Genomic DNA, 13,436 nt, shown 5'->3' on the forward strand with positions numbered 1-13,436 from the left:
CACACCAATCCTTTAACTCTGACTAGTGCAATGGGGAATATTCATGCACGTCTAAGCAACTACTACAACTAGGCTAGCTAGGATGCAACACATTTCTTCAAGCAGCTAGGTCAAAAAGAAGAAAATAAACAACTTAAATCCAAAATTAAAACGACAAGCATGTCCATTTAGAAACATGTATCACTCACTATCTGTGTAAATACAACGCACCACTATTTATGTAACACATTTTTCCGTCAAATGGAAGAAATATGTTTGAATATGTAACATGATAAATCAACGTTTCAATTATGACAGAGTGCCTAGTTGATGGAAAGTAAAGAAAAGTTCCAAATATAAAACAATAAATATATAAAATTGACCACACAGTAGACATGACAACAAAAGTGGGATTTGATTAGGCAAAACTGGCTTTAGTGAAAACAACAAAAGCTAAAGTTTCAATGTTTTATACAGGAACAACAGTTTTACTATTAAATAAGTGTGCCCCGTGAGTAAAATGACATTTGCAATAAACGTTTTGCAACGCACAGTCGGTGACTAACCCTTACCAAAAATAGCGGGATTAGCGTGGGGATGTACTTTTATTTCCATTGATGTTATGGCTGATGCCATGCCATCCTCTAATTAATTAGATTTAAAGTCTCGTACCTCCTAATTCATGTTGTCATCTCTAATTATTTATCACTTTTCTACTATTCTATCTTCTAACTAATTTTTATATTTTATTGTTTGCTACATTTCTAAGAGTTATATGGACTTTAAACGTCGGTTTCAATGAAAAAAGTTTTGAGTGACGGTTGCCTGTCACGTTAAATATGTGTTAATAGGTGTACAAATTTTTGATATGTTTACTAAAATATTATATTCTTTATCAGTTAGGTTGACTTTAGAAAAATGAATTATACTTCTACAAAATGAAAAAAATAAGATTACAATTTTGATTTGAAAATATATAATTTGTTTAGTGTTTGATGCACTCCAACATTGTTTTGAAGAGCGCTGCTATGCTTACACTCTTTTTTTACTTCCCGTATGTACACCGTAAACACTAACAAAGCCATATGTTATTGCACACAAATCAAGACAGCACAAATTATTAAAATAATAGAGAGTATTTGCTATATGTAGAAATATATGGTGTTGATGTCAATATCAGTTGTAAGCTTATCATTTCTCTTGTTTTGAATTAGTAGGGGTGTTCAAAACCAAACCAACCCAATAGAAAATCGCAAACCAAACCAAACCAAATCGAAACCGCAAAAAACCGCATTGGGTTCGGATTAGTTTGGGCCATCTTTTAACAAAACCGCACGGTTCGGTTCGGTTTGCGGTTTGTATTTTGTAAACCGAACCAAACCGAATCAAACCGCATTATATTACAACCTAACGTTTACTTAACTCACATCCAACCCAAACTTAAATCTATTATACATTAGCCTTATGATTACGAACAATTTTCTCATCCTTACACATATGATTTTAGTCCCGATGTTCTCAAATCTCTAATAACATTATCACGCCTTCTTTGCCACGTACATCTTCCCTCTTTTTCTATAATCTCTACTCTCTTATATTCTTTCTTTTTCACCTTCTTATTTTTATGCAAATGTTCCCTATTTCAGTTTCGTTTTTATCGCACATCTTCTTCTCTAATCTCTCCACTCTTTTGTTTTTTATTTTTCACCTTCACTAATCTCTCCTCTCTTCTATTTTTTGTTTCATTCTAATAATTTTTATATTGTTTTATACTATTATTTTAGGTTTATTATTTCACTTTTGTCTAATTTAATTTTTACATATTAAATAAAAAGTTGTTGTTAAAACATGACGAGTTTTGTTGTTATTTGATAGTGTATGAATGTCTAAATACAAAGTTATGTTGTCATCTATATGTATATGTATTGTTCAATAAAATATTTGTAAAAAACCGAACCGAATCAAACTGCATTAGTTTGGTTTGGTTTGGTTCGGATTTTTTTTAAAGCCAACCGAACCAAACCAAACCGCACGATTTTTTCTCTTGCGGTTCAGATGATTTTTTTTGTCAAAACCGCTCAAACCGCACCGCGAACACCCCTATGAATTAGGATATGAAACTTTATTTGAAACCACACTAGAAGGTTCAATGTCTCATCTCACACTGAGATGTCCTCTAAAATTCTTATTGGCCAAGTTCAAAAGAAGAACAAGGATAAACCTCTAGAGATAGGGGACCCGTGACGACATAGAGTAAACATATAAACGTTATATTCTTAACATGTCATTCTTCACACTATGTGTATCATTATCCAAATAATATTGAAAGTGTACCATTTAGAGTTGAATGTTAAACAATAGACATAATCCAAAATAGAAGAACAATTGAATGAAGAATCGATTGTTTTATTACTTTCAAACAAATAGCTCTTATTATAAGCGAAGAGTAATGAAATTAGCTCTAACTACTCATAATTAGTTCTGTTAAATATTAATTGAAACTCAACAAACTTCTAACTATAGTGCATGAATTTTTTTTTTACATCGGGCGAAAAAAACACATTTTATATTGGGTCTGAATCCGATGTAAAGTCAAATGATGTAGTAAATCAAAGACATTTTACATCGGACAGCAGTCCGATGTGAAAAATACACCTACCACATCGGTTGACTGTTATATTTGATGTGAAAAAGGGGGTTAATTATATATTTTTTAAATAACTGTAATATTTAACATCGGTTGCCTTAATGACCCGATGTAAAATATAGGTTTAACATCGGTTGCCTTATTAGCCCGATGTAAAATATTAGTTTTTACATCAGTTGCCTTATTAGACCGATGTAAAATATAAGTTTTTACATCTGTTACCTTATAAGCCCGATGTAAAATATAAGTTTTTACATCGGTTGCCTTATTGGCCCGATGTAAAATATAGGTTTTTACATCGGTTGTAAGGCACTTCCGATGTAATATGTTTGCTATCTTTTTTAAAAAAATTAGGCTATTTTTTAGCGAAATCGAGATGGATTCCTTGTAACTTTTTTGGTAGCAAATTTTTCATATCTTTCCAACATCACACAGACTACATTTACGTCGTTATTTTTCATATTTCTTCAACATCACACAAACCACATTTAGATCGCTATTTTTATATTTTTCTAACCACTGAAAGGTAATTTCATTGCACCAAATAGCTAGGATGCACATATATATTCTTCAAAATGAACAATTGATTTACAAAAGTACTAATGTATGATACACACAAGTGTACAAAATTATAAGGAAGTTTACACATGGTGGACTACTGCAACAACAAAGCCAGTGAAAACATACAAAAATATCTAACCATTTATAAGTTCTTTCCCACACTTGAAATACCAACATGCAATCCACGAGAAGATGAGTAGTAGCTTTAGTAGACAACACCAAAATCACATTTGCTGACAATAAATAATAACATCAATTAACATCATGAGACAACACTAAAGACAAGAAACTCAAATTATATATATATATATATATATATATATATATATATATATATATATATATATATATATATATATATATATAATCCACCAGATAAAACTTATTTTTTTATATAACTCAAAGAAACATTTTTCCCAACGAAGTAGCAAATCATAAAAATTATCTTTTGTTAATTCTGTTGGTCATTAAATACCTACAATACGTAAATAACAATATAGAGTTATTCTTTGAAAATTCACATTAAGTTGCGAAACGCAAAGTAAATAACAAAGTAAATTTACTTTTATTACTTGCATCCAAGACTCGGTTATATTGGCAGAGACAATATCCAACAAATATTTTCCATCACATAGTACCCACAATCATTAGAGTTATGTTGTTGTCTTGTCTACAAATGACTGACATAATTAGTGAATACTTGTCATAAAATTAAATATAGAATTATAATTTACATCAAGCTTACATTGGGATGAAGCCATGCAGCCCTTTTTCTATTATTGCCATTTGCCATTTGATGAGCCCAAAAATACAAATTCAGAAAAAATTCATATAAAGCCACATAAAATATGAAATTACTTTTGTAACAATTTATGTATATAGGATATATAATATATTATAACAAAAGTCACATAGAAGATAAACTTTGTAACAATTTTCTTCGTGATTTGATCAATTTCTCGATGAAGTGAACAATAGACGACCACCATATTGTCTCTTGGACAAATGACTATTAATTGCCAGTGATTTCTGTACGTGTGTGTGGAAAAACAAAAGTCACATAAAATATCTATGTTTTCAAAATAAAAAAAAAAAAATACAATTTCATAAAAATTTACCCATGAATAAATGGTAGTAAGTGACACGCTCTATTTTCGTCATGTAACTTATCTTGTATATAATTTTTAACAAAATACAAGTTTATTGTCTATCTTTCGATTCCTTTACTTTTTAGTCAAAATCTTTACGTTTATAGCCATTTCATGCGTTATATGTATTCCTTTTAAGTTTTTAGTCTAAACCTCTAAATTCTAGTCATCTAGAATTCATAATCGAAGTTATGTTCATTTACATTTTCAAGTAGTCACAACATTTGGAGAGTTTTATCATTTTCTTAGAAACGAAGTAACACTAGAACATGAAACCAACTATAAAGATAATTGAATTTAGACAAATGTCCTAGAATCAATCTAGTCGATCATGTAAGTTACCAAAATATTCAATTTGGAGGACTAGCGATTGTTTTACCAGAAATTACTATCACCAGAGATGTAGTTAAATACTGGTTTTTAAGGGTATGGGTGTACTGGAGGTCTGGGTTAGTTGAGGGTATGTTATGTGTTCTAACAATTTTCACATAGTGTTATTCTCTGATTTTCATTTGACAATAGCCGTTGTTTCTTCTCCGATTTTGGAGTTTCCACGTTAATCTGTTTTGTTGTTATTTTGTTCCTCTTTTTCTATATGTTTGTTATTTTCCCAATAACTGTTATCAGAGCTCTTTTGGTTTGATCTAGGGATAAGTTCGTAGTATGCTCTGCGGTTTCAGCTTTGTCTGATCTTCCACATCAGAAAAGAAGGGTAATGTTGTGAAAGAGTTGTTGAGCTGCAGTCACAAGTTCTGATGTGCAGTTTGGGTTAGAGAAAATTGATGGAAGAATTATTTTCTGACTTGTGGAAAGTTCAAGTTAAAGATGTGTTGCTACAATCAAGATTACACATGGTGCAAGATTATGTTGGTGGTTGAAGAGCTTCCTTTCAACAAAGAAGTAACCATAAGTTTTCAACCTGGTTTTCGGCATGTGAAAATTCTTGGAGTGGTTTAGCTTCAAGTGAAATTTATTCTTCATGATAAAGTCTATTATTGTCGGTAATGACAACGTGAAATTCTTGAAGTGCTTTATCTTTAAGTGAAATATATTTTTCATGAGAGAGTATGATAGTTTTTAAAGCTATGATTGTCGGTGAAGACAATGTGAAAATTCTTGGAGTGGTGTAGCTTCAAGTGACTATACTCTTTATGGTGGAGTATGATTGTCGGTCAAGACAATGAAAGTTTATGTATTATTTTTAATCAAGGTGGAGATTGTTGATATTGGTTGAAAATATACATGTTGATACTCTTTATGGTTGAGTATGATTGTCGGTGAAGACAATGAAATCTAATGTATTATTTTTCAATTAAGGTGAAGATTGTCGGGGTTTGGTTGAAAATATATATGTTGAAGAAGTTCCACATCGATTAGTTTTGTGAAGGAAGAAGGAGTCCAAGGCTATATATAGGATTCAAATTTTTCTTTACAAGATGCATTAGTCAAAAATACTTTAAACTTGTATTTGACTTTATTTATTCCCTTATGCTCTTGTATTAGAGTGTTGTGAGATGTAGTTAAATATTGGTTTTGGAGGGTGTGGGAGTATTGGGGATCTGAGTTAGTTGAGGATATATTATGTGTTGTAACAATTTTAATATAGTGTTCTTCTTTAATTGTCATTTGACAACGGCCGTAATTTTTCCTCCGATTTTAAAATTTTTACGTTAGTCTCTTGTGTTGTTATTATTTTTTTTTTCTATGTTTGTTATTTTCTCAACCGTTAATATTTAATCAGATTTGTGGAGGTATTAAAAGTATAATCCCAAAGTGTTACACGTATGGAGGTATGACACAATAAGGTCAATCTCATTTCAACTATATGTCTAGCTATGTTTGTTTTCAACTTACCCATGTTGATGAGACGAAGGAGGACAAGTCAGCCAATGATTTATACCTGGTTATGCTTAGTATTTGCTTAAAGGTCAAACATCACCACCATAGTCAGATTGGATTGCCTCATACTTTATTAAACTTAATTATAAGTTTTGAAAAATGTTTCTAATAGCTCGAAGGATTGAAGGGCCTGAAACATTAGTTTTAGGAAATATAGTCAACTGTACCTAGTATAAGCATGATAAAATACTATATAATACCTATAAAAAGAACCAGATGGAAGGGGAGGGGGACCCAACAAATCAATATGCACAACATCAAAAGAATTATAACAAATAGTTGTAGACATCCGTGAATTAAGTCTACGAGTTTTTCCAATACAACAAGATTAATTACATAAACCTAAGTTATATTTAGAGAATTTCTTTCCTGACCTCCTACCTTCTTGATTATCCGCGGCGAAAACCCCAAAATATCCTTAAATTTCGGAAATGCATTTTCGAAGTCACATTTTTATGAGAAAAAATATGGTTTCGAAAATGCACTTCCGAAAACATCTTTTTTTTTTTTGAAAAAAACTGATTTCGGAAATGTACTTCCGAAATAAAGTGATTTTCCAGAAAAATAGGTGAACTCAGAAGTGCATTTCCGAATTCACCCTCCTTAGAAGAATTCGGAAATGTACTTCCGAAATAATGTCTGATACAGAAAAAATAACAAACAACAACGATTCGATTTATTTAAAGCATGAAGATTACAAACATCACATTACATAAAATTAAAATTACATATTGTTAAACACGGGTAATTGACGATGAGTCAACATTTTGATAACGTCTGCTTTCGATCTTTGAAATTTCGCACCTAACTCGATCGGACCCTTCGAAGAAAATCGGTCGAAAGTTGTTCCCAAAACCGCTAAATCTTCGTCGTTCTTGACTTCAAATGGGGTGAACTGGACGTCTCCCTCGTCGTTAAGCGATGCCGAGCAGTACTCAAGCTTGACAACCTTCTGATTTTCCGGATATTGCAATAGAGTCTTGTCCGTCGAGGTCACACCGACAATCTCTAGAAGCGGAAGCCTATACTTGTTGGTCTTGTACGTCGAATCCATCACAAGAACTAATGGAAATATGTTGAACAATTTGATACTTTCAGGATGAGTCCAAAAAATGTCACGCACCGTAACTTTGTCCTCACACGTTTGGAAGCTTGAAACGTATTGGTTATCGCCTAATAGTTTCAAAAGTTGTTGCATTTCCGACCTCAGGCCTATTTTCAAGACTTTAAGATTGTGTTGTTCATTGTATACTTGCTTGATATTTGAAACACTATATGGTTTTTTTCGCTTCAAATCGGCAAGTATGTTTCTCGGCGCCACTTTGATTATCGATAAATCCGAAATAACATTCTTCTCTTCGCGGGACAACCGACACGCCATTGGATGCCCATGTAGCTTGGCTTCCAAGGCATGATTATGAATTCCACAAATGACACCAAAACGCCACAAATCATCAATCCTCCAAGTCATGCGCAACTTAAACGGACACCCACACTTTCTCGATCCTGTGTCTTCGTGTTTTAACACCCGGTTTGTTGGTACATACCTCCCACCCCTCTCGCAATTCAAAACGAAAAAAGATTTCCGTCTACTATTTCCATTGTCGGACCTTAATATAACAATGCCAAATCCAAGTTTACTAGCTTCTCTACGAACCCAATCAAGCAATTGTTCACGACAAGCGAAGCTCTTATCATTTGTAAATTGTTATCGTACATCCACCGCATCGATCATGGCTTTAACATCGTTAACCGGCTCGTTATTAACGTTGACATCTTCTGGAACTACTACGTCATCGGCGACAATGTTGTCCGGATGCACCATACCTAACATATGCAAAAATATGCTAAAATGGTCAAAACTGTTTTTTTAAATTCTGCCAGACATTGTTTCGGAAGTACATTTCCGAAATTTGTTAGGTGACTTATTTCAGAAATGAACTTCCGAACTGACGGAGTTTTCATCTCTTGAATCAGCAACAATGTAGTGAAATAGGGGATAAAATGAGTGATGTTTACCTCAAATTGTAGCTTAATTTCTATGCTCCCTTTAACGTGATCAACCGTTTGAAACTTGATTTTGAGACGAAAAATGGATTGATATTGATGGAAGTTTTGGAGATGGTTTGGGTTTTTTTTGATAAAAATGATGAAATAGTGAAGGAGGGAAAATGGTATATGAATAGATTATTTCGGAAATGTACTTCCGAAATAATATCTGACTGTTAAAACCAACGTATATTTTGAATTTTCATGCATTTCGGAGATGCATCTCCGAAAACACCAAAAAATTGGTGTTTTCAGAGATGCATTTCCGAAGTCTGGAAAAATCTTTAAAAAAATTACTTCGAAGATACATCTCCAAAGCAGGGGTAAGTTTGAAATTTCGGTCACTGCCATAGGGGGGTCAGGAAAGAAATTCTCTATATTTATTCAATAATGGCCCATTACCCAAACAAAGTACATTTGGTACAAAATTAAAATTGGTATGCCCAAGCCTAGAGTGCTAGAGAAAACTAGAATTAGAATGACTTGATTCAGCTAGTAGAACTAGACACAACATACTTCTGAAGGCCATGACTTTAATGAGGAGAAAAAGAGAGATAATGAAGAATAAGAATTGGTATTATCGAAGAGCTTTGCTAATTGTACAAACTTAGTAACATGATATTTTCGATAACTCTTTACTCCATATAACAAAATCTATTGTTGGATTGAAAGCTAACATCTTATAGATCTTGTCCAATAAATTTAATATCAACAGCAAATCATTTGATATGTTAAAGGGAATGATCAAAATTAACGGTTTTATTGAAGTTTTGCAAGACGTTAGTTTTTATACATCTTGTTGACATATCAAATGATTTCTGATTGATGTTAAATTTTATATACATGATCTATATCATAATAGCTTTTAATTCAACTTTAGATTTTTTTATACAAATATGCGATAAAAAGTTATCAAAGGTGTCATGTTATTAAAATTTGACACTTTTGTGTCTTTTGATCATGTCCATACATACATATATATATATATATATATATATATATATATATATATATATATATATATATATATATATCATTTTTATTTTATAAATAGTTTCTTATACATACACAACAAAATTTAGGAAATATATTTCTAAAATTATTTTTTTTTGTTAAACTTCTTAACTAATAAATATTAATTATTATTAAAAAATACTCTCTCCGTCTCATAAAATTGTTTCATTTCTAATTTTTTTTTTTTTTTTTTTTGTGTAAGCAAGAATTTCATATATACGAGAACTAAGGGTTCTCGAACCTTGATACACAAGAACGGAACAAGTCCGACAAAAAACGATATTACAAACCAAGTCCGACAAGAATTTCTAATTTTTTTTTCATGTTTCAAAATAAATGTCTTTTTGTAAAATCAATGACATTTATTATTTTTTTCACTACTATATCTTTATTTATTAATTTTTACGCTTTTCAAAATTCTACTAACTATAATAAATAAATATATTTTAATAAATGATATTAATTTTATTATTAAAATTAATACATCTAATTATTACGGCTGAGCTCAAATAATACATTTATAATGAGACGCGAGTAACAAATTTTAATAAAGACATTTATACTTAGCCAAGGCATGCAACCAAAGCCACTTCAAATCCAGCATGTGCAATGAAATGTTAAACATCAATCGGATATATACAAACCTTGTTTGCTGGTTAGATTAGGATCAAATGAGAGTAAATAGGACAAATCAGGAAAGAACCCTTGGCAAAATGATTACAGTTTGAAAAATTATTAAACACACAATTGTTAGATTACAATAAAACGTGGTGTCGGTTTCAAGTAACGTAAAATTATGTCATTCAATTATTCCTGAATATGCTCTTGAAACTACTACAGTGGTAGAAATAGAAGAAGAGTACATACATATGATAGGTAATTGGGATTTGCAAGATTTTAGCGTAACGAACCATAAATAGGATTCAAGAAAGGGAACCAGTGTTTGTTTGAGTTGCTTAAACGCATTTAGCTTCTCATTTTTGCTTCCTCGTATACAGAATAATATCTCACTCACGTGCTCAATCAACTCATCATGGCCCCATGTTTTTGAGTAAGCTTCAAGCTACTACCTAGCTAGCTAATAACATTCTCTGTTATTTTCACTTTTAACAATTAATTATTACTAGTATGTTATATTTCTTTTTTTTTTTTTTTGGTATTAACCGACCGGTATCCGCGGGGGAAAGGGGCCCCACGTGACTAATCCGGACCCGGGCTCGGAGGCGACGGCACCGTGGCCCCAGGGCGTTTTTGACTCCAGCCGGGATCGAACCCGGGTACTAGCCGGTTCCGTCCCTTTTTGGAGAAAGCTCATTTGCCAACTGAGCCAACCCTTTGAGGTTTAGTATGTTATATTTCTGTTCCTTCAACTTTTTCTTTTCATTTTTATTTTGTTATTTAGGGGAGTAATTATTTGATAGAAGATCGACAGTTAGGTAAGTAGACGAGTAAATTGGATGGAAATACATATGTGCATGTATAAAATTGAGAACAAGCTATTTTACCATGGAAAAATATAACTTTCAAAATCATTACAAATAAAATGGTTAAATATGGAAAAAAAACATGTTCCAATAATTAACATAATTTTTTAGTATCAAAGAGAGTAAATCTTTTACAAAAATCATAGATTCGTAGATATTGAATCGTAATGTTTGGCTTCTAAGTCTATGTATATAATTTTAACAAAAATTAGTTTTGCCACAAAAAAAAAAGGAAAAGAAAATGGGTCATACACTGACTGTGTAAACTATTTTTACACTGTCAATCAATCACCACTATATATCCAATTAAAATATTTTTTATTTAAATTTTTTTTAATAACATGACATATTGATGATTCTCTATTGAATGAAAGTGTAAAACTATTTTACACTGTCAGTGCACTACCTTTTAACTCAAAAAGAATTGCGACACAATTTATTATCAATTTTTAAAAAATTGATTTTTTCACTTAAAAAAGTTAGCACGTATTTTACTGTCAATTTGTCTGTTATTTCTATGTAATTTTTACTAAATGATATTTACTGTATTTTTTTTTTGAATCAAAATGAAATTTTCATTAATTCAAAAACAATTACAAGCAAAGCGATCCAAAGATCCAGCTTAAACAAAAGAGACTAGATCCAAACTACAACAAACAAACCCTTACAATATAAAGCTAGCTATATGATTCCTAAGGTTTCTATCTATCCAGCCTCTATGAGTAATGCATTCTATAATACTCTGAATAGTATTACACTCAGTATTTATACCAAAAACTTTATTGTTGCGATATTGCCAGATCCCATAGATAGTCTCATTAAAAGCAAGCATTAGCATCTTGGCTCTCCACCCTTTCTTTTTAGAATTAGCAATAATCCAATTCAGTTCTGCAGTCCATGTTAGAGGGGTATGAATAACTCCTATCCACTTCAAGACAGAACACCAAACATTCATAGATACACAGCAGTCAAAGAACACATGTTGCATAGTTTCATTATCTCTTCTGCACATGCTACAGACAGTTTCCTGAATGAAACCAAATCGACACATTCTGTCCTTGGTAGGCAATCTACCATGACATTGCATCCAAAGACAAAAAATGGCACGAGGTCTAGCCGGATTATATCTCACTAACTGGCTCCACTCAACTCTACCAACATCCAGTAAACTATCATACATAACTCTCATTGGAAACTTCATATTGTTAGCCAAGTTATCCCAAACATTTTGAACAAGGGGAATAGCATCTCGTTGCTTCATAATGTTTGTGAACATCCATGACCAGCTGGAATTATGCATCACATCCAGCAGAGGTCTATCTTTCAGATAATAAGCATGGATCCAATGGACCCATAGATTATCTGCTTTTCTCTAAATATTCTACAAGCATTTCAAGAGGGTAGCTTGGTTCCAAACAATAAAATTCATGATATTGAGACCACCACAATGCTTTGGTTTGCACACTGTGCTCCAAGCTATAGGGCTCTTCCTACTATTCTCATACTTCTCTGTCCAAAGAAAACATCTACAAATAAAATCAATTTTATGGAGAACAAACTTAGGAATGGGGAAGCATTGTAATTAGTATTGGGCTATGGCACATGAGACACTTTGGATAAGTTGGACCCTCCCAGCATAACTGAGGAGTCTGGTGGTCCAATGTCTTACCCTCTCAAGAATTCTCTCCACCAAAGGCAGGTAGTGAATGATGCTCAATTTTTTAGTAGTCAGAGGCACTCCCAGGTACTTCACTGGTAATTGTCCATCTTCAAAGATATTTACTGTATTATATATATATATATATATATATATATATATATATATATATAACATGAAACGAGGAGGAAAGATAATTGATGGAAACAAGGATTGTATGAGTGAGAGTTAGTCAAAAAGTCAAGTAGCCAAAAATTGGGTGGTGGCTAGCTACCTAAACCCACTAATGCTTCTCTTTTAACTGTCATCATTTCAGGGTCAATAATTTGATGTCGATAAACTTTGTGAAACAATGAAAATCATAAAGGTGAATAATAATGAAGAGTTAAAGTATTTCAATTTGTATTTTGCCTTTTCTATGTTAATCTAGTACTAGGCGTCAACTAATGATTTCCACAAATATAGGCAAAATCTTTGATGTTCAAAGTGAAAAACTAATGTGATTAATTGCTTAATGCCGGCAATATTTGAGACACCCTTTACGTGAATGGTAAGTGAAGTTAACCTCAGCTCAATCATCTTATCATGCAAGTGTTAACGGCTGTTTTCTATAAGAATAAAGGTTTAATTTACTTTTAATTTGTGGTTCCCATTCATAGTTAAGGTAAGACAGCTTATTAGGTCGGTAATCACAATAGTCCTACTTTGTAATTTTCTTTTTGGCTGTTTCCATTTGTCTTTGACCCAAGTGTTCGAGATTAAGTGTATACATCATGACACAATTAGGTTGATTAACATTTCTTTTATTAAAATAATATTGATGTTTCTTTAGTTAATTTTGAGTAGTTCTCTCCTTAATTTCTGATGAGTCATACATAGTCAAATTGTCAAAATAATTTAAAGACATGCAAAATGAGGATGAACATTTAAGATTTTTGGAAAATGGCACAATGTTGGAGCGGATCCAGACAATATATATTTATGTGGCTAAACATTAA

The sequence above is a fragment of the Vicia villosa genome, linkage group LG5 (genome assembly GCF_029867415.1).
Source record: "Vicia villosa cultivar HV-30 ecotype Madison, WI linkage group LG5, Vvil1.0, whole genome shotgun sequence".
Classification (NCBI taxonomy): domain Eukaryota; kingdom Viridiplantae; phylum Streptophyta; class Magnoliopsida; order Fabales; family Fabaceae; genus Vicia; species Vicia villosa.